Source organism: Candoia aspera, chromosome 2 (genome assembly GCF_035149785.1).
Source record: "Candoia aspera isolate rCanAsp1 chromosome 2, rCanAsp1.hap2, whole genome shotgun sequence".
NCBI lineage: Eukaryota > Metazoa > Chordata > Lepidosauria > Squamata > Boidae > Candoia > Candoia aspera.
Genome location: NC_086154.1, coordinates 255,937,147 through 255,959,348, shown reverse-complemented (window position 1 = coordinate 255,959,348; position 22,202 = coordinate 255,937,147). Strand labels below are relative to the sequence as shown.

Sequence of the window (22,202 nt, the reverse complement as noted above, 5' to 3'; positions counted from 1 at the left end):
ATTATGCTCTCCAACAACCACCATTTTTCTAAGCTTAAAAAGTTCTAAAAGTTCTAACTTTTGCATGCAAGGAAGGTCTTTGAGCCCTTTGATCATCTTGGCTGCCCTCTTCTGCATTTATTTTCTTTTTCACATATGGCAACTAGGACTGTACACAGCATGCCAGTTCAGACAGAACACAGATTTAAGTAAGGGCATTACTGTGCTAGTAGTTTTATCTTTGGGCGTTGTCCTAATGATTGTCTGTAGGTTGAGCCATTGCGACTGGATTTCTTTCTTTCTTTTTGGTAAACATTTTGCTGCTTGTCCAAGCAGCTTCTTCAGTCTGGGCAAAGATTGGTGAGGGGACCCCATATATGTCTTCCAGGGTGGCTGCATTGTCCCTACACCTGAATGGCTGTTAATTGTGCCATGGAGGTGTGGATTGCCTTTGGGATCTCTTACTCCTAGATCCTTTGTTCATCCCCAAGTGGATCGTTAAGAGTGGCCTTCCTGATGGTCTTAACGTTCCTGGGGACTGATGAAAGAGCAGCATGAAAAATGGGGGACAAGTTGTGTCTGAAGCCTCCGCCTCTATTGAGGGAAGGATTTTCCACTTTGGCATGGATTCCTTAACCCCTCTCTCAAACCCCTCTAATGATTCCTCACATGGAATCTGCATTTTTCCACAGCTGCTGCACACTGTCAGTATCTTCACTGAGTTGTCCACTGTGGCCTCAAGATCCTTCTCCTGGTCACAGCTAGCTCAGATCCCATGGGTGTATATGTGAAATATGAGTGAAATATGGGAGGGGGGAGTCCCAATGTACATATTTTAACTGCATTTAAACAGAATTGCACTTGCCACTTGTTTAAATTCACCCAATTTATGACACCTTTCCAAAGCTCTTTACAGCCCCTTTTAGTCTGACCAGTCTTAACAGTTTGATAGCACCCAGAAGTCTAACCAGTTCAACACCTACCCTAAAGTCAAGCTAATGTATGAACAAGTTAGAAAGCACCAGTCCCAACAGTGATCCTGAAGGGACTTCACTTCTTACTTCCCTCCACTGCACATTTATGCCTCTTCTTTGCCTTCTGCTTATTAACCAGTTAGCAATCCACAACACAGCAGGTCCTTCTACCCACCACTACATTTACTCAACAGCCTTTGATATATATCCAAGGATATAATGTTTTCAGCATCACCTCATTCCACAGCCTCATTGATACTATCAAAAAACACTTGAAGGTTGGTAAGACGTGACATGCAGAATCCATGATTTTCTTTCAACAAAGATTGCTCCTCTGCATCCTTGGCTATACTTTTCCCTGATGGGCGTTTCTACCAATCTGCCTGAATCAGACATTTTGCTGATCAATCTGCAATTTCCTGCCTCTCCCTGGGTCCCTTTTTAAGAATTGGTGTCACATTGACTTCCTTTGAGACCTTGAGAGACAAATTAAATCTTTTTTGCATGGAGATCAGCAATTTTGAATTTTTCAGGGTGGACATAATCAGGACCCAGTTATTTCTTACAGTGTAGTCTTTCAAGGTGTCCTAAAATATCTTCTGTTACTACCTCAATTTGCTTTAATCATTCCAATTCATGCCCTGAGAAATTCAGTACAGTGTTAGACACCTATCTTCAGTTGTAAGGACATATTCAACAAACTCATTCAATCTCTCTGCAATCTCCATATCCTCCTTGCGGATCCCATTTGCTCCTTTATTGTTTCACAGTGCAACCACTTCTCTGTTCTGAATATACTTAAATAAATTGTTATTGTTCCCTTTCATGATTTTTGCCATACAGCCACAATCCTTACAATGGCCTCACACTATTTTGCCAAACTTTTGTTCTCCTTTTTGCTCTCCTGATTACAACAGACTTTCCATTGCCCGAAAGCAGCCTTCCCAGACATTTCTAGAAAGCCATGATGGCTTCCTCCTGGATTTGACTGACTCTTTCTTATATTATGGAATACACAATATAATTGAATTAAACCCCAACTCAATTGGGGTTTTAAATAATCTCCAAGTACTGTGAAGATCTCTGAAGATTCTTCATTTCAATCTCTTTTTCACCAGTCCCCTCCTTCTTCAGAAATCCCTCCTTTTGTTGTCAAATGGGACTGTGTTGAACCCAGCATACTGAACCCAGTTTCTCATCTGCATGTATGCTAAATATAATATCCTTGTGGTCCTGGTTCCTTCTGGTTCAACAACAGTTACATCTTGCACCAGATCATAGTCATTCCTTAGGATGAATTCCAGAGTTGCTTCTCTTTGATCAATTCCAAAACCAGTTGTTTTACAGCCCGGTCATTTCAGGTATCTAGAAATGTATTTGTTTGTTGTATGCAATTTAGATGTTGCCCAACTCCAAACAGACTCAAAGGGGCTCAAAGAAATGTGGTTTCTTTGTGATGGCTTGAGCATGAACATACCCTGGCTATGTGAAGGTAACTGAATCCCGACATTATTACCGCTTCTCCTTTCAGTGCTCCCCTGTTTAATTCCACTCTCTCAAGATCATCCTCAGAGTTTTGATCAGGGAAGTGATAACTAGGGCAAGGATTTCTATGATATGTCATATTTTTTCTGGAACCTCTATTTGAATTTATAAGTAAATTAAAACATGTTTTAGAGTAATCTGGTGAGAATTAGATGCTTTTTATTTTGCCTGAAAAGTCATATTTTGACTTTTTAAAGGTGATATATCATATTTCTGCTTAATTTTGTAACAAACATCGTATTTTGGTCATGTTTTGGTCATTGGCAACCCTCCTGATAAGCCAGCAAGTTCGAACCAGCAAAGAAAGTGAGAATTTGCCTTCTTTTTTTCTTTTTCTTATTCACTCCCCAACTCAGGGAGGGGTGTGTGTCTGAGAGAGGGAGGGAGATGGGAACAAAGGTTTCTCCCCTGATCAGGCCTGGAAAAGAAAGGTGAGAATTTGACTGTTTTTTCTTTTTCTTATTTGCTCCCCAACTCAGGTGTGTGTGTGTTCAAGCTGGTGGAGTCACGTGAGAGCTGCAATCTGTAAAGATGGAGTCTGAGGACTCCGAAGACAGAGCGGTGGAGGAGAACTGGATGACAGTTGGTGAGGGGGCGAAAACCAAAGAGCCTTCAGAGCTGCTGATTGGTGGAGTCTCGGATGAAGAGACTCAGCAGCCAATCAGCACTCGACAGTGGAGAGCGGCAAAGAGAGCTCAAGAGCTCGAAAGGCGATTGGCTCCCCGCCAAAAATGGCGGGAAAGTCAAGAGCTTAAAAAGGCGCCCACACAGAGAATGGGTTGTCAGTGACAACCATTCTCTTTTCCCAGCCGCGCTCCCAGATCAGGCCACCTCAGCCGACCTCCCAACCTTCTGTGATGACTTTTCTCCTCAGAATCCTATCTCTGCTGCACCTCCTACTTTCTGTCTTGTTGTGGAGCCACCGCTTGCCCTGGAATCTGTCTCTGCTGCACCTCCTGCTTCCTGCCTTGCCGCTGAGCCGCTGCTTCTCCCGGAATCTCTCTCAGCCACGTCTCCTGCTTCCTGCTTTGCTGCTGTGCTGCCGCTGGTCCTTGATCCGTCCTGCTCAGCTGGGTAGAGCAACTTTGTCTCCTGCTGTGCTGCTACACTGCTACTGCATCTGGAGTTGCTGGCTGTCATTGCACTGCTGCTGTCTCCGGAGCTGCTTGTTGCCAATGATCTGATTTGTCTCTGCTCCTTGCCTGGCTGCTGAATGAGTTGAATCCTCCAGTCTGGTTATACTCCTGCCTTGCTGTTGGTGATTCCAACCAACCAATTCAGTCTTGCCATTGTCTTGCTGATGTGCAAGCCAGTTCCAGTCCAGCTGTTTCAACCATCCTGCCACTGGTGACTCGGTCTGTCAGTCCGGCCTAGCTCCCTGTCTGGTATCAAACAGCAACAGTCCTTGGCTCCAGCCACACTGACTGAATTCCTGCTCACACACTTCAGCCATTGCAGTAGCACATTAATTTGCAATAAATAAAACCCGTTAATACCTCTTCTGTATTCAGTCTAGTTGGTCAGAACACAATCTCATTTCAACATGCCTAAAAGTAGATGTTCAGCGAGTGTGAAATTACAGCATCTTGTTCAAAAATTTGGGGAGCAGATTTTCAGTAGCGATATTTTCTTTTGTAAATTGTGTGAAGTTAAGGTATCAGCCCAAAAGCGTTTTAATATTCAACAACACTGTGACACCATGAAACACAAGAGTTGTTTAGCAAGATTTACCTTCACTGAGAACAGGCAACGTCTCCTTTTCTTGAGACCTTCTTCAACTGCAGGTTCATCAAATACCCAGTCAGAATTTTGTAGGGATCTCTGTACAGTGATGATTACTTCAAATATTCCCTAGTAGCGATATTTTGTTTTGTAAATTGTGTGAAGTTAAGGTATCAGCCCAAAAGCGTTTTAATATTCAACAACACTGTGACACCATGAAACACAAGAGTTGTTTAGCAAGATTTACCTTCACTGAGAACAGGCAACGTCTCCTTTTCTTGAGACCTTCTTCAACTGCAGGTTCATCAAATACCCAGTCAGAATTTTGTAGGGATCTCTGTACAGTGATGAGTAGCCTCAGGCATTTTTGGGAGAAGTACACCAGTCACCTGATTCCAAATGAATCAACTGCAAGGAAAAATTACATCTCTGCCTGCTATGAAGATGTGTTAGAAAAGATAAGATCTGCTGTTGACAACAAGAAGATATGGGTTTCAATATATGAAACAAGTGATGTAAATGGAAGATATGTAGCCAATGTTATTATTGGCACTCTGAAATGTGACAAGCCTGGTGAAATATTTCTTCTAACATGTGAAACTCTACAAAAAGTAAACAATTCCACTATTGCTATGCTCTTTTGACAATTCTATGAAACTACTCTGGCCGGATTGTGTAAAAAGGGGAAATATCCTTCTCTTTGTAACAAATGCCGCACCATATATGACTAAAGCAGCCAAGGGACTTATACTTCTTTATCCAAAAATGATCCATACCACATGCCTTGCACATGGTTTACACAGAGTAGCCGAAGGGACTCGAAGCAACTATCCTGATGTAGATAATTTCTAATGCAAAAAAATTGTTCATTAAAGCTCCACTTCGAGTACAAAAGTTCAAAGAAATTGTCCCTACTTTGGCTCTCCCTCCCCAACCTGTCGTGACACGTTGGGGGACTTGGCTAGATGTGGCTATGTATTATTTCACAAATTCGGCTTCCTTGCAGTGAATAGTTAAAGAACGTGACTGTTGTAAATCTTCCTCCATCAAGATTGTGCACGATTCCTTTTCTGAAACCTTGGCTGGAAACTTAGCATACATAGGATCTAACTTCAGTGGATTATCAAGAGCAATCACCCGCCTTGAAACTGTAGGAATGGAACTTAGTGATGCACTGCACATTGTAAAAAAACTGAGAGTGATTTAAAGCAAGCAAAGGGGAAAGTGGCTGAAAAAATTAGTGATAAACAGCAAAGAGTGCTGCAATCTAATCTGGGTTATTCAATACTTTGCAAAATAAGTAATGTTCTAAATGGATTCAAAGCAAAATTTGAAGACTTCAAGCCAGAATTTTCTCCAGATGAGTTTGCTTTTTTCAGATTTGTTCCTATAACCTCTTGTGATGTCAAATGGAGTTTCTTCAGATACAAGAACATACTGGTGGACAACAGAAGGAGTTTTGAGTTTGATAACCTCAAGGTGCACGTGGTCATCCAGTGCAATTCTGCTGTTAGTGAAAACTAATTTTATTCTCAAAATGTTCATTTGATTCCTTCAATACTAGCACTTCTGCACTGGAAGTGAAGAAAAATAAACCTTTTAATTTGTGTGTGTGTGTGTGTGTGTGTGTAAGCACAGATTTTTAAAAATTGGGTGCTAATTCCAGAAAAATTGTAAAGTCATATTTTTGCTTTAAAAGTCATATTTTTGGTTTAATTGGTCATATTTAAATGGTTTTAAGATCATACATGCTTGCATATTTCTAACATTTTTAGGTCATAGAAATCCTTGCCCTAGTGATAACGTATCTCTAGGTCAAGTTTACATTTGTAATTATGTTGCCACTATAATGACTTTATGGAAGAATCTGGCCCTCCAGGGTTTCTGGAATATAAGATGGTTATACTCTAATAGAAAGAAAAGCATCTCATCCATAGTGAGTCTTCCCTATCCCGTCTGTAAAATCTGTGCCTAGGAATGACCATATCCCACTGATTCTACCCATTCCACCAAGCTCCTGTTATATCCAGTATATCTCTGTTCTTGTTCACCACCAAGAGCTCCAAATCTCCCTCCACTGGTTTGAAGATGGCCAGTCCCAGCCGAGGAACACTTATACACTTATGATCTCTGGCAGGAGTGGGATGGTGGCAGTGCATCCATCCTCGCTTTCCTTGATCTCTCAGCGGCTTTCGATACCATCGACCATGGTATCCTTTTGGGGCGGCTCAGGGAGTTGGGGGTGGGAGGCGTGGTCTTGCGCTGATTCACCTCCTTCCTCCAGGGTCGGTCCCAGTCGGTGGTGATAGGGAGCGAGAGATCCGACCCTTGGCCCCTTCTTTGTGGGGCACCACAGGGTTCAGTACTCTCTCCGCTCTTCAACATCTACATGAAACCACTGGGTGAGATCATCCGTCACCATGGGGTGAGGTATCATCAGTAGGCTGATGATACTCAATTGTACATCTCTATCCCGGGTGAGGTATGTGATGCTGTGACTGCCCTCTCGCGGTGTCTGGGGGCTGTGGGGGTCTGGATGGGGAACAACAGGCTTCGACTGAACCCTGGTAAGACGAAGTGGCTATGGGTTAATGGTTCTTCCATATCTGGGACATTATCATCTCTGGTTCTGGATGGGGTTGCACTGCCCCAGACAGATCCGGTGTGTAATCTGGGGGTCCTCCTGGACTCACAGCTCCTGCTCGAAGAGCAGGTGGCAGCCGTGGCCAGAAGGGCCTTTGCGCAACTTCATGTTGTGCATCAGTTATACCCTTTCCTGGATCGGGAGGCCCTTCAAACAGTCACTCATACCCTTGTTCTCTCTCATATAAACTATTGCAACACACTCTACATGGGGCTACCCTTGAAAAGTAACCGGAAGCCTCAGCTGGTCCAGAATGCAGCTGCGCGAGCTGTTTTTGGTGCCCCTAGAAGGGCAGATGTAACACTGCTGCTGCGCAAGCTGCATTGGCTACCAGCCTGCTTCCGGGTCCAATTCAAGGTGTTGGTTATTACCTTTAAAGCCCTACACGGCATGGGGCCAGGTTACCTGAGGAACCGCCTCTTCCCCATTACATCAGCCCGTCCCACCCGATCGTGCAGAGAGGGCATGCTGCAGACCCCGCCTCTAAGACAACTTCATCTGGCGGGGTCCAGGAAGCGGGCCTTCTCTGCAGTGGCACCCACCCTGTGGAACATGCTGCCCCCGGAGGTGAGATTGGCCCCACCGCTCCTGGCCTTTCGGTGGAGTCTGAAGACCTGGTTCTGCCGCCTCGCTTGGGGCGGAGAGGGGAATAGATCTACATGGGGATGGCTGCTATAGACCACTCCTCCCACACTTGGACTGTTTTAGATTCTTTTGCCACTTGAACTTTTTATTTTTTACTCTTATTTATATTATTTATTGCTGTAATTTTATATTGTATATTTTATTCATTGTATTATTGTTGTTTTAATTGGTTACTGTAAACTGCCCAGAGTCCCCCAATGGGAGGAGATGGGCAGGGACAAATTGGATAAATAAATAAAATAAAATAAAATAAAATAAAATAAATACACCATGTTTGATGTTTTTTGCCAAGCGCTTGGTTTCATTTTATTTAGTCAATTTATAGGGCTGCCCATCTCAACAAATGACTCTGGACAGCTAACAATTTTACAAATATAACAATATAACAAAAAAAGTCAAAAACAAAGAAATATACAAAAATTAAAAGACACAGCAAATACACACTCACTTGGATTCAGGTGGAGCCCATTTCTTCATATATTGCCTTTTATTCTTTAAACTTCTTAGCTCTGTTTCTGAGAAGTTCATCAACTCCATCCAACCAAGACTTTCTCAGTCCTCTTCTTCCTCTTGACCATTCAATCTTCCTTCATACATTAGCTTTGCCATTTGACTTTCATTCATTCTTTCTATACGACCAATTAATATCAATGGACTTCATTCATGGTGATCACTCAATCAAGCCACATTAATTCAGCCTCCATTGATACTTGACCTACCTCTTCTTTTCTTGTTTTACAGACATACTTCTTAAGAACTGCACTGTCATTGCATTCAACTTAGTTTGTCCTGACTTACACAAGAACTAAGCAGGCAGAAATACTCTCTTAATACACAGTCATTATCACTCCTTTTGATAAAGATTAATTCCGTGCCACAGACCACATATTGCCCATTACTTTTCCACTACCGTTTGCACTAAAATCTCTGTGCCCATTTCCCCATCTTTAGGGACACAAACGCATCCACTTACAAGAGTGGATTGTGCCAAATCTATACTTATTTTTATTATATTAAAGTTGAATGGGGCACTTACTTGCTTTTTTAATTCAATATGCAAGCTCAGTCTATGTCTGTTGCAAGGTCACACAGCTGTGCTCCACATAAACTCTACAGGAGTCAAGCAAATCTTTTCACGTTACCTTATGCCATGGAGAGTGATACTGTGAAATCTGAGAGATGGAAGAAAAAGACAGCGAAAGAGGGCTGATCGTTCTCTTGAGCGAAATGTCTCTTCTGAACATACTCGATTGGTCAAACGTTTAATGGAGAATACGTTGCAATTTCCACAATGCACTGTAAGATGTTATCCTCACAGAGAAAAAGTTCTCACTCAACTACCGTTTTTTCTCTTCACACAAAGCTATTAAGCAGTGAAGGCACCCAGAAGAATAAGGGGCAGTGAGCTAAGAGGGGTAGGAAGGTGGCCCTCTGAGACTGCCGACTGGAAGAGCTGCTGGCTCTCAGCCAGAGGAGAAAAACACTGCAGGAGAGACAGGAACGCTGACCTAACCCAACTCGGCCTTTCCTTAATGTCTATAATATGGCGCGGCCTGCGGTGTTCATGAAGGAGAAAGCTATAAACGTGATTTAGAAAGGTGCCTTCAGATAAGGCCAGGTCACCTTTGCTGATTGCTCAGAAAGATAAAAACATGGGCCTGAATGCCCATTTTTCAAAGTTCCCAGACAGGAGTGAGATTTAGGTGCCATTCATTGAATGTAACCCTCTGGACATCTTGTCCGAAGTAACTGGCCCAGGAGTACGCGGACAATTTGACACACTGCTTTAAAAAGGCACCTGGATGCTGGGTAACACACGTGGAACAAAGGAAAGGATGCACTCTGCTCCAGGCTAAGAGATGTATTACTAGGGGTCTTCCCCATCATCCTACTTCATAAGCTACACCAGCAACAGTGCTGCCCTGATTTCAGTCAAATGTGTGCTAGAAAGAGTATTCTATGACCTAACTTTATGGCTAAACTGTAATACAGGTAGTTCTCATTTAGCGACCACAATTGGGACCAGCAACTTGGTTGTTAAATGAAACCGTGATGGTGCTTATCATCTGACTTCAACTTTCCTTTGCTTTACAGACCTGGGAAGGTCATGAATTCAAGGATTGGTTGGAAAGTTACTTTTTCATTACCATCATAACAGTCACTAAATGAGGCAGTCACTAAACAAGGACAACCTGTACAATTGAGGTTTAGCAAAGCTGATCCTACAGACCTGAAATACTGCAAGGATCCAGGTTAAAGGACAGAAGATTGACAAAGAAAACCTGCAGCAGAATGTAAGGGGAATAATATTTCATCTTAACTCCAATTAAATTATGGGTATTGTTCAATTAATTTCAGGGACGGCCAGACTGCTCCTTCTCATCCCAACCTGCCTCATCTGTGGTCATCACTGGCTCCATATCTCCATATCTTGGGTGTTTGTTGTGTCTTCCAGAATCTCCTTCCTTTGCACATTCCCCACATGGAAATAAGAACAATTGCCAAAGAAATATTAGAAGGAGAAGAAATGGTGGGAGGAGGAAAAGTAGAAGCTTAGAACAAGATGCCTTGGAACCTGTTTCGTATCCAAAATCTCAACTCTGCTATCCGTCAGCAGAGATGAAAAAAGAGAACATAGAAAAGCACAGGAAGTTCCTTATTCTGAATCTGAATCTGAATCATGGTCCATCCTGACTAGTAGATGTTCTCCAGGCTTCCAGTGCTTTCTGGAGATGCTGACAACTCAACCTGGGCTTTCTTCTTGCAAAGCAAGGAACCCTACCACTGCAGCACTCCTCCCTCAACTAGCCAACATTCCATCTAATAGATAGCTTACTTGGCCACCGTTGGCCAACTAGATGTCCCTAGGAAGTTAATTGCTAAACCTAGTCTTCCAACACAGGTTATTACTGGAAACAAACTGAGATGGCAGACATTTTTTCATGTCCAGAAATCAAGCCTAATGCGATGACCCTAACTAAGGTATATTTGGTTGATGTTAACTGGCAGATGCAAAATTATTTTTATTTAATTATATTATAAGGAGCTCCGTGTTCCTGTCATGAGTAAGGATGGCGAGCAGGGGGCTCCCATCCAGACTGTCAAGCGCATGCGTAGCACTGATGAATTGTTCAGCCATTCAAAGAGACACAGATCGGGACCGCCTTAACCTTTGGGGGTTATATGTCTAGGTTTTCCCACGCTTCTTCAGTTTGTTAGGATTCCTGTTAAGTACTAGCAATAAATATTAGAGACCAGTTCCTTGTCTCAGTGTGTTTCCTGGTTGTTAGGACAGTTCCCATTAATTTTTATTCTAGTATCCCAATTATTTTTTGTTATTACTTTTGACATTACTTATTTTATTTATTTATTTAATTTTTATCCCACCTTAATTATTTTTTATAAATAACTCAAGGCAGTGAACATACCTAATACTCCTTCCTCCTCCTATTTTCCCCACAACAACAACTCTGTGAGGTGGGTTGGGCTGAGAGAGAGGGACTGGCCCAAAGTCACCCAGCTGGCTTATAATTATTAAAATGTTTTTTATGTTTTTTAATGTTTTCCGGTGCTTCAACTTTTTAACTGCAATTCTATATTTACATAAGATGCCAACTTTATAAAAAGAAAGCCCTCCCCCAAACTTTTGCAAATAAATTCAGTCATTTTTAAGGATCAGTCAACCCAGAAGCAAATCCTGGCCATCATTAAGATCGTAATATCTGCCTATATGTTCAAAACTAAAATATGATATAAGCCCTCTTAAGTCTATATAACATCAAGCTGCAAGTGTGGATCATTTATTTGATTGCTCCAACAGTGTCAACATTTCTTTGCACAGAAAAATAGGATGTTAGAGAAAAGAAAAAGCGAGAATCTTTTTCCTGGCATATTGGTCAAGAGGCAGTTTTGTCTAGTGGTTAAAGTGCGAGACTAGGAACAGAAGACTTGAGTTCTTTTCTGAGCCAGTCACTTTTTCCCAGCCCTAAGAAGGCAGCAATGGCAAAACCTTTCCAAAAGCATCAGGAAAGCAGCATGGATTTGTCCATGAAGTCACCAGGACTTGATTTAAAGGCACTCCCCCCCGCCCCGAAAAAACGCTTACTGAAGAAGTCTAGGACTATACCACAAAATCCTACATTTATAGGATAGTGTAAAGGATAGTGTAAAGGAACAGGGATAGGATAGTGTAAAGGAACGGGGCATTTATAAAACCCTAAGGAAAGAATACAGCTCTTAATACGTGGCATTTCCAGTGGCAGTTGTGGTATTGTACCAAAAAAATCAAGCCTTTGATAATTTATTTACATGCTCAAATGGCAATGCTATTGAGAAAGAGAGATTTATTCCTAATTTGGAATCAAGGCAGCAGCCGGGGAAAAAAAAAAAGAATGCCCTTGATATATAGAATAACTCTAAATTTTACCGTATTTTATGCAGCTCAATCCAAGCAAGCACAGGTAGGTTTTTTAGCAAAGCAATGGAATAAAAACCAATTCTTACAACCCAAATCTAGGTTGTGAGCTACTACAGTAAATGCGCTTACCCCACCCCAAAAGCTAGGATGCTTGTCACCCCCAAGGTTTCAGATGCCAGCTGTGTTCACAGAACATGTTGTTTTTAACAGAAGAGACAAACTGAAAAACAACTGCTCAAATTGATCAAAATCATACTGCATTCACATAACTGACTGAACGATGGCTTGCCCAACCAAGGGTTTATTGAATTAACCATGCTTTGCTGGGTTCATGCAACACATTAAGCCATAAGCATAACCATTTTGTCTTGGCATGTTGTGCAATGTGTGTTGTGCACACCCACCCTCAGACTTAAGGGTAACACTTGCACTAAAATCCACTGAATTCAGTGGAACATACTGCTGAGTACATATTCATAGCATTGCCCGATTAAGGATTAAAAAACATCCAAGGTTAAGACTGTTCACCTCTGGAGAACAGGTCCACACAAATCGCATTTCCAGCAAAACCTTAATTTCCGCAAGGCAGAATTAAGGTGGCCAGAGCGAGGCTGCAACAATACAGAGGGCCACCAGATGGAAGCAGAGAGCACCTCTTGACCGTCACCTAGTCGCCACCAGGATTTTACCCAGACCGGGAGCCCTACAGTCTCTCATTTAATTTTCATCACAGTTTGTTAGATTTTTCTTTAAGATCTCCTCGGAGAGGGGAGCTCTTAACTCCTTAAATTCTGTTCCTGCAGGAAAGTATCACAGGGTGTCCATCCTGCTGGGGATCAGGGGTTTTGTAGGTCGGCGCACCTGAAAGATAGGGAAAAGCTGGATTTTCTTATTCAAGACTAGCCAAGATGGGAGACCTTCCGCTTGGCTGCAATCTAATCCAGCGCGTACTGACTTGGGAAAACGTCCCGCGAATGCCCGCGGCTTCAGACGCACGCTGTGTTCGCCCAACATGCTAAGCCAAGGTTAACCGAGCCCTCGTTGGCCAATTAACTGCGATGCCCAATTTGGGGTTGGCGAAGAATTGGAGGCGAGCGCGTTTAAGGCACCGAGCCCTTGACGCGCGCCAGGGACGCGGTCGTGTGGAAGTCCGAGGGTCAAGTTCCCGGCCGGCTCTGCAATCCTCAGCCTACCCCGCAGGGTTGCCGCACGTTTGGGAGGACCGGTAGGGACCAGGATTTCCCCTCCTCCCGCCCCCGTTAGAAGAGGAAAAAAGTTAAAAAACCTTGCAGAATCCATCTCGAAAAGTAGCGAGTTTCCCATTAGCCGACGCCGTCCGCCAATCGGCAACGTCCTAGCAAATTAAAACCGGAGGAGGAAAGAAAGCTCGACGAAGCGTACCAGGAGGCGCGCTCCGGATTCCCCGCGGAAACACTCACGCCAGGAACTTCCTCCGCGGCGGAGACGGGTCGCCTGGCCGCTCGGCGCGCTGCCCAAGCCTCCCCTCCCAGGCCGGGGCGGTCCGTGGCAAGCCGGAGGGACAGCCCTCGCCCAGCTCCGCTCGCCGACCCAGTCGGCTGCGCTGAAAGCCCCCTTCGCCCCGAAGCGCGCGCGGCGGCGGCGCCGGCAGGGGAGCCCCTCCTCAGCTGTCAGCGACCGGAGGCAGCGAAAGAACCCCGCCGGCGGAAAGAGCAGACCTGAGGGAGGCGAGGAAGAGGCCGGGCACCCACCTGGCGGGCGAGCTGGTCCCGAGGCTCCTTCGCGTGGGAGGCTCCTTCTGCTCGCCTTCTCCTGGACACCTCGGCGGGCGCAGCGCCTCCGTCGCCGTGCCGCGCCTCCAAGCGGCGCGGCTTCCTCCCTCCCTCCCTCCTTTCCTTCCTCCCTCCCTCCCTGCCGCCGCCGCCGCCGCTGCTGCCAGCCAGCGGCTCCCGGGGACAAAGCTGCCGGATTTGGCGGCCGGCCGGCTGGCTGCCCCTCCGAGCGGTGACAGCAGCTCGCCGGAGCCGAGGAGAGCGCTTCGCAGCTGCGGGAGCAGCACCTGCCGGCGCGGAAGTTGGGCAGCCAGAGCTGGCTGGCTTGCGCGCGCGCCTGCTTCCCTCCCGGCTGTGGCGGTGGCGGCTGCAAAGGGGCTAGAAACCGGGGGGGGGGGGGAGGAACAGGCATGTGCAAAGGGCCCGGATGTCTGTGTCTCTCCAGCCCGCTCCCTCCTTCCTCCGCCGCCCCCTTTACGCGCCGCCACTTGCTGGGGCTGGAAGGCTCCGCGCGCTCCTTGGAGAGGAGATCTGGCGCTGGCGGCGCGCTGGTCGCCCCTGCCTTGCCCGCGGGGTGGGGACGGCAGTGTAATGTAGTGACTGGCTAGGTGCCCCCCGCCTCTTTAAGACACTCCTTTGCAAGCCATTGTCCTCCCCGCCCCCCAGGGCACACACCTGTTTCACCCACTGGCGCTCGGTACGGTTAGCCGCGCATTTGGTGCTCGCATGGCTGAGTTCGCACGATACTTCGAAACGCGCTCCCCCACCGCGCTTTAGTCTCCCGGGTTGGGCGAACCCAGCCGGGTGACTTCTTTTATGGCTCAGAATGTTGTGGAATCCTAGGAAATTGATTGCATTAATCATAGCGAAGTGTACCGTTGGCACGAGCTTATTCTGTAATTATTGGATTACTTCCTTTGTTGCGGAGTTCAAGGGACATGCGGTGTTAGGCACCCAGCCCCGGCTCAGCCTGGTTCCGACGGCTAGGCGACAGGGAAGGAGACAAGTTTGTTAGTTGGCATTATTAGCCAAGAGAAACTAAATGGAACCTCCGTGGTCAGAAGCAGTGTGCTTTAGGATTTCTGGCGCTGGCTTTAAACGAGCTTCGGGGGGGGGGAAGCGGAAGGAGCCGTCTGGCGGGTCCCTACTAGGAATTTCCAAATGCGATGGACTATAAGTCCCATAAATAGTCTTAATAAATAAATAATAGATCGATAGCTAGCTAGCTAGTCTACACATCTGGCTGCTGAACCTCACAAGGATTTCCCAGCAAGAAAAAGCGTGAACACCGAACTGCTGTGCCATACGATTAAAAAAAAAAAAGTCCCATCGCTGGTCTGGCTGCTTGTTGGGGTTGGTGAAAATTGGAGTCTGATGCTTCAGGATGGCGCCAATTAGGAGAAGGCTGAGCTGCAGTCAGGAGAGAGAAGCACGACCGGTGGAACACCCGGCTTTTTCCAGCAACCCTCTTCAGCTCATTCTTGTACGCGTGCTTAATTCTTATTGAAGGGCCCGGCCAAAAAAAAAACCGGCCTTTTCTCCCACGTTTGAAAAACGCTTGCTTCCAGACAGAGAAACAAAGCGGAGGAGGAGCGAAATTCCCCCCTCCCCGTTACAAGGGGAGAAGGCCGGCAGGAGGGACCTGGTTCACACGTAACAGTGCTAAGCCGGGGCTCGCTCGAGTGGGGCTTAGCGCGTTATGGGAACGCAGAGGCGGTGGCTTTGCGATCCCAATGAATGCGACTCAAGGAACCGCGGCCCCACACCAACCATGCCTGACGGCGACACGCAAACCCGACGACTACTAAAAATGTCGTGTACACGTTTTTCAGGCGAAGCGGGCCAGGATTCGCGCACGGAGCCCAGTCCAGCAATGACACTATTTCACTGCAAGAAGACAACAAGGCTCAGAGAGCACCAAGGACTCCGCTGTTTAACTGCTGCACTGAACCCTTCGCACTGGAAGCTTTCCTGGGATCGTCCACACCCGAATCAGGAGCAGTCCGAGCAGCAGCTCTCTACGATCCGGCCCTCCCCGTGCGTTTGGGCTGCAGCTCCCATCATCCCCAGCTTGCCCTCCACCCCAACAACCGGCGCCTGTCCGGGCAGAGTTTGCACGCTCACCTGCGTTCGTCCCGGCGCGCTGCTGGCTAAAAAACGTAGGGAGCCGCGCCCGCCAGGGAGCGGCCGGTAGGACGTTTCCTTTGGAAGGGCGCCCTGGCAGGCCCTGAGGCCGGTCCCCTTTTCTGGGCTTCCTCGCCCGCCTCCAAGAGGCGTCCTGAACTCTCTGCGCGAGGGCAGCCGCGCCCGGGAGCCGGAGGGGGCGCGTGCAGACGTTCTCCTTCCCGACCGCTTGGCTTGGCGAGGGTTCCGCGGGGCCGCGGCTTTCCCGCCCAGGACGGGACTTGGGGTGCAGTCGGGGCCTGCCGTGTGTAGGGCCCAGAACTAAGTAGATCCAAATCGAGGAGACCAGAGTGAGCCGGTTTGCCGAGAGGCGGGATTGTCACTCCGAGCCGGGAAAGGGGCGAAAGAGGCGTTCCCACAAGACGCGCACCCGAATCAGTTACAGCGCGAGGAACTGCGTTAGCAGGACACGCTAAACTTCGGCAGAGTTTTACGCTAAGCGGAGGGCGGCATTTTCGGCGGCTTCCGGTGTTGTGTGAGGCGAATTGCGAACCGCTCTGCCTGCTTTGGCTTCTGTTGATGTAAGTTACAGAAACTGGTTTAACTCAAATTTGGTGCCAGTTGAACGAGAGTGAAAGAACATTATCCGGAACTGATGCTCTTCACTGTTCAGTAGTGACCTTTTTTTCCATTATTAATAAAAGGAAAATCAGTTTATCTCAAAGGAGGTGGATGCAGTTAAATGCAGTGATTCTTTCTGTATTTTACTTCTGTGCCTTCTAATTCTCAGAAAGGACCCCCAGCAGTTTATGAGAAAAAAAATTAAAACTCTTAGATACACTCACATTGATTGATGTGGCTATACTGAATGGTAAATTATTCATTTATTTTGTTTTAATCAAAGCTGGTCTGATCTTGTGGAGCGGAGTTGATAAATCCATGTACAGAAGGAAGCAAAAGGATGGATTTAATTACAAATGAAGGCTAAAATGCATGTCAGAAAGTAGGAACTGTGGTCATCTGATGTGTGTCTATGAAAATAGGAATCCAGAGGTTGGTGATGGTTGTTACACTCCAAAGTGATGATAGACAGGGTAAAGATGAGTTTTGGACAAAATTGCACAATGGGCCAAATGAATGCAGTCCAGGGAAAAAATTACTTAGCTAGGTGACCCAAATTGGTGGATGTGTATATATTGAGCCATTCAGAGATTCAAGAATGAATGAGGTTGAGGCTGGTGAGCATCTGCTTAGAAAAATTTCTGATTATTTTGGCTGTATGGTTTAAGCCAGTGTTTCTCAACCTTGGCCACTTTAAGACCTGTGGACTTCAACTCCCAGAAATCCCCAGCCAGCATGCTGGCTGGGGATTTCTGGGAGTTGAGGTCCACAGGTCTTAAAGTGGCCAAGGTTGAGAAACACTGGTTTAAGCTAAGTCTATTCACATGAACACATGGCAAAAGGATTAAAATAAATCTATGGTATATTGATCACCAGGAGGCACTACATGACCAGTGTCATCCCTATTGGGACTCATCAGATGTACATAGCCTGATCTTTTCCTATGGTGTTCAGACTCTCTACCAGGAATTGAACTCACAGAACATTGCACTTTAGATGACTGCATCTGGTGCATTATTTTTAGGAGCTATCCAGGTCTGGATGCTCAGCTCAGGGTTGTTGCAGAAAGGGGTATACAGAACGTACCAAAATGGTACATACAGTCAGACTTCTGGTGGGGACATGGCAGACTGAACAGCTGTGTCCGTGGGTTCTGAGGACAGAACTGACAAGGCAGCAGGTTTTTTGGGCTCAGGCAGGTCTTTCCTGAAGCCCAGGAGTGTTTTCACGGACAAAGAAAATGCTCTGAATCATCCCATCTGTCTTCCAGAATGGCGACTTGCAGCCAGAGGATCGCAAACAGCATTCGCGCTAATCTGGTAAGAGCCGCCGGGCAGCTGGGACATCAACATGGCCACACTGCGCTGTAGCCTTATATGGACACTAAGGCCAGCCACCCCGTTTCTAAATCACCCAATTTATTTCTTTTTAAGTTTATGTACCCTAAGAGAGGCTTTTTACAGCAAGGAGAAGCGAGCAGTCTTGGTGCTTATTTTGGGGATTAATTTTTTTTAAATTCTTTTTTAAGTTTTTGATTTTGCTTTCCATCCAAATATTAAGGAGGGTTGAGATCACATAATTGCCTCCCTGTTATTATTTTTGCATTAAATTTGAATATTTTACTATTTTCCTACACATTGAATCTGCTGTTCTGAACTTTTAGCTTTCTGCTGCTATTTTCCCTGGGGAACTGCCTGTTATCCTACTTTCACTTGTGTAAACATCTTTCAGAAATTTTCCTTTAACTGGTACTTTTGCCAGTTAGGTACCTAGGGGGCGCCATAATCTACTGCCTGAGACATGGATGATTTCAAGCAGACTTTCTTGGATTTCTGTTGTGCGCTTGAACAGATTCTTTTCACTTCCTCTCAAGTTATTATGCAAGATGTTCAGGACATTGTAGAGAACATCAGTTCTAAAATGTATCATCTGGTTGGGGATGTCGTGGAATAAACTGAAGAGCTCAAGGATAGAAATGTTTCTATTTACATCGAGACTGAGGCTTCAGTTAAAATGCCAGATGACGATCGGGTAGTCGACCTGAAGAAATTAATGGGACAGAATAAATTGCACGTCATAAGCGAGATTGACTTTCTGATGGAATGTGATGGAAAAAGAGGGGTTGTTATGTATGGAAGGCTTTCTGTTGAGAAGTCAGAATTTTTAAAGGGGGCAGTTGGGCTGTTTGATTTCTTTATGAAAAATGCTTTGTGTGTATTGTGGAGATATGTAAATGCTCTGGTTTATTTTGAAGTGGTTTAAGAATAATTATCTGGATTGCTTTTAAGGCTTGTTTGACTTCATTCTCTTTAATGATTTGGATTAAGTTTAATAAGATATAATAATAAATGCTTGGTTTTAGGCTTAATATGATTAAGATTATTATAATTGTTGTATTATTAACTATAAGGGCAGACAATTTACATGCTTTTTAGTTTAATCTTTATTATAGCAGACAGGAAAGTATAGAATAGTAGTACGAAGGAAATAATTAAATAAATGTTTTGTGGGGGGGAGTTGATTAGGAGGTTTATATTCTTTTTTTTTCTTTTAATATAAGGGGAAGGAGCAAATATATTTAGTGATTTTTATAATGTGCTAATATAATGATTTATAGAAATAATGTGATTTTGGTTTTATATAGAGTAAGGGATTGATTATGGAAAATTGTTGTATATCCTTGTTGTTGAAAGTCGGAAGTGACCTCTTTATGTAACCTTTAAAATTTTTTTTCTCTTTTTGGGTTTTCACACTGTTTTAGTTTTTTCTTTTTTCTTTTTGTAGGTTTTTTTTGTAGGTTTTATCTTTGTTCTAAACCTAATAAAAACTCTTATACAAAAAAGAAAATCGTACATATAATCTACCTTCCCTTAAGTTCTCAGAATAGAGAGAAACAGATGTCACATGTTATGCCCCCATTCCACCTCCTGGCACTTAATGTTTATCTTGTATGGTGTTTTCAATTAAACTATGTAAAAATAGAGAAATTCTCTCCCCCAGGAAGGACAGTAGAAGTCATGTAGAACTTCATACACAGGGCCATGGCATTGGTATGGCTCTACTCTGAGCGCTTAAGGGAGGTGCATTGTATATATACTATTCTAATATATAAATCTAAGAGCATGATGGATTTCATTTACAATGAGGGATGGAGCGAATTGCTGAAGGAGCTAAGGATGACAAGAGATTCTCAATGGGGGACAGACCAGTTTTTGGTGGGATCTGTAATGGATCTCGGGGGGGAAATAAACATGGAAAAGAAAAGTTAAACAAGATTGAGGGTAGAATGAAAGAAGATAAAAAATTATTTGTATATGGAAAAGTGTTGGAAGAAATCTTTGAATGGATGAATAATTGATAGTGGATACAGGTAGTCCTTGACTTATGACTGTTCATTTAACCATGGTCTAAAGTTACAGTGGCCTTAGAATGGGGGTTTTATGGCCTGTAAAGCACTTCCGAGCATTGCAAAACATTGCACCACCACCCCTGTGGTCACATGATCGGATTTCGGGCGCTTTGCAACCGGCTTGCATTTATGATCGGTTGCAGTGTCCTGCAATCACATGATTGTGTTTTGCAACTTTTTTGCCATTTTCCGGCAAAAAGTGCTCATTGGGGAAACTAGATTCACTTAATGACCACCATAAAAATGGTAAAATTTGGGTCTGGTCACGTAGTGACTTGACTTACAACCACAACGGCTTATGATAGAAATTCCAGTCCCAGTTGTGGTCATAAGTCGAGGACTACCTGTATAAGGAAAGAGGATGTGAAAGCAGCTCAAAACAGAGTGAAGAGAAGTAAGTACAGATGCATGCAGGGTTACACTAGTAGATATGCTGGGGTGTCTTCAGGGTCCAAATGACAGCTGCAGTAGTGTGATCGCAGTGCAGTATGCTGCCCATAAAAAACAGGCAGTTTCAACCACAGGGTTGACTTTCTGACCACACCTGTGGACACCTCTGGAAGTATGAAAGGGGATGCTTGGTTGAATGGTGAAGTGAAAGAGACTATGGATGACAAAATGCATAAAAGAGAATGATTGCTGCAAAAGAATGAAGATAAAGTTGGTATGTAATGTGGATATAGAGAAAAAGACATCATCAGTGTGAGGGAGAGTGCATTTTGCACTGATGATGTTACTTAGCTCGGAAGTGAAAGGTCTGCAAGAAAACAACCAAACTCACCCCCAACCCAAGAGGTCAACCCTGAGCTACAGATATTATTTTCTATTGGAGTAATAAATAATATCACAGAGAGCAAAAAATGGTTAAGATTAAAGAGGCAAATAAAATGCAGAGTGATTTTGATGGAAATAAAAATTGCTTTGGAAGTGATTGTATGGGGTTAAACAAGGAGTTTCCAGCAGAGGGAATGGAATTAAAAACACGGCAGGAAAAACATGGCTCCTAGAATGGTTTCCACGCTCTTTTTCAGCTGTGCCCACAGGGAGCATCTGTATTTTCTTCTGTGTAATGAAGCCAGTGTTGCATCTGTACATGTGTTTTTTGCAGATGAAGATGACATAACTGGAGAAATGTTAAAATATGGTTGTGGTTTTTTTATGAAGCGGTTGTTTAACCTGTGAAATTGGGAAAACATTATCATTGTTTCTCCATAGAAAGGGACCAGTCGCAAGAGTGAATGCAGAAACTAGAAGGGAATTATTGTTTTAAGCACGCCTGGGAAGGGTTTTGGCAGGATTCCAACTGGAAGGTGACAGTGAGCAAACTTTGAGAAGTGCAGAGCAGCGTTACATGGGCAGGGCTGGACAGACCAGCTTTTTGCTCTTCAGCAGGCCATTGAGAAATCTATGAATGTGAGAAAGAAGGTTCATTGTACGTTTGTTGGTTTAGAGCAGCCTTTCTCAACCTTTTGATCCTGGAGGAACCCTTGAAATATTTTTCAGGCCTCGGGGAACCCCCACACATTCAGGCTCAGATGTAGGCCAGAAGTTACAAAATTCTTACGTTTGTTTCATGTGTAGGCCTGGATATATACATTTACAGTGTTCTTAGACTGAAAATCAAGAATGAAACTTATCTCCTTAATGTGAAGTTGCCCAAATTTGAAATATTTTTTTAAATAAATCGTGATCTCCCAGGGAACCCCTAGTGACCTCTTGCGGAACCCAAGGGTGCCACGGAACCCTGGTTGAGAAACCCTGGTTTAGAGAAAGTGTATGATACAGCGAAGAGGTTTGAATTATGGAATACTTTGCATAGATAGGAAGTTGAAGGTTGGTTGCTGAATACGCCAGGAGTGGTACATAATGGAAACAAAGCATGCCTGAGAATCAATGGAAAACATAGAAGTGAGTCAGTGTTGAGTATGCAGTAAATCAAGGATGTGTTAAACCCTTGGCTGTTTAATGTACTGTATTTATGAAGAAATGTATAAGCAATGCTTGTGGTGATGGTAGAGGTGTGTTGCTCAAGGACATGAATGTACATTCACCTTTGTATAAAGATGATGTTCTATTGTCGGAGGAAAACAGTGGCAGTGAAGTACCATCTGGGGCAGGGGGTGGGGAAGAGTGCCATAAAAGTCAAGATGGCAGTGCAAAGCCCCCTTCCCTTTGTACATGTGTGTGATGTTGATGCACAAGTAGGAGGACTGAGGCTTTAATCCAACTGCCACCTGGACATTTTTGACCCCAACCCTTGTGGATGCTGCTGGTTAGATCCACCATATAAAGCAACAAGGAATATGGTTCTGAAAATTAATGTATCAAAGAACAAAGTAGGTTTATTCAACAGGGAAAATGGAGTTAACAA

At 44.6% G+C, this 22,202-nt stretch overlaps 1 protein-coding gene across 1 annotated transcript in view; it reads right to left on the bottom strand.

Annotated features, from left to right (window-relative positions):
- Positions 1-8,934: 8,934 nt before the first annotated feature.
- SMAD7 (SMAD family member 7) overlaps positions 8,935-22,202 on the bottom strand; it is a 290,040-nt gene continuing 276,772 nt past the window's right edge. Inside the window, exon 5 of the transcript XR_010067368.1 lies at positions 8,935-8,946. The gene's annotated coding sequence lies outside the window, so the exon portion shown is untranslated. The remainder of the gene's footprint in view (positions 8,947-22,202) is intronic.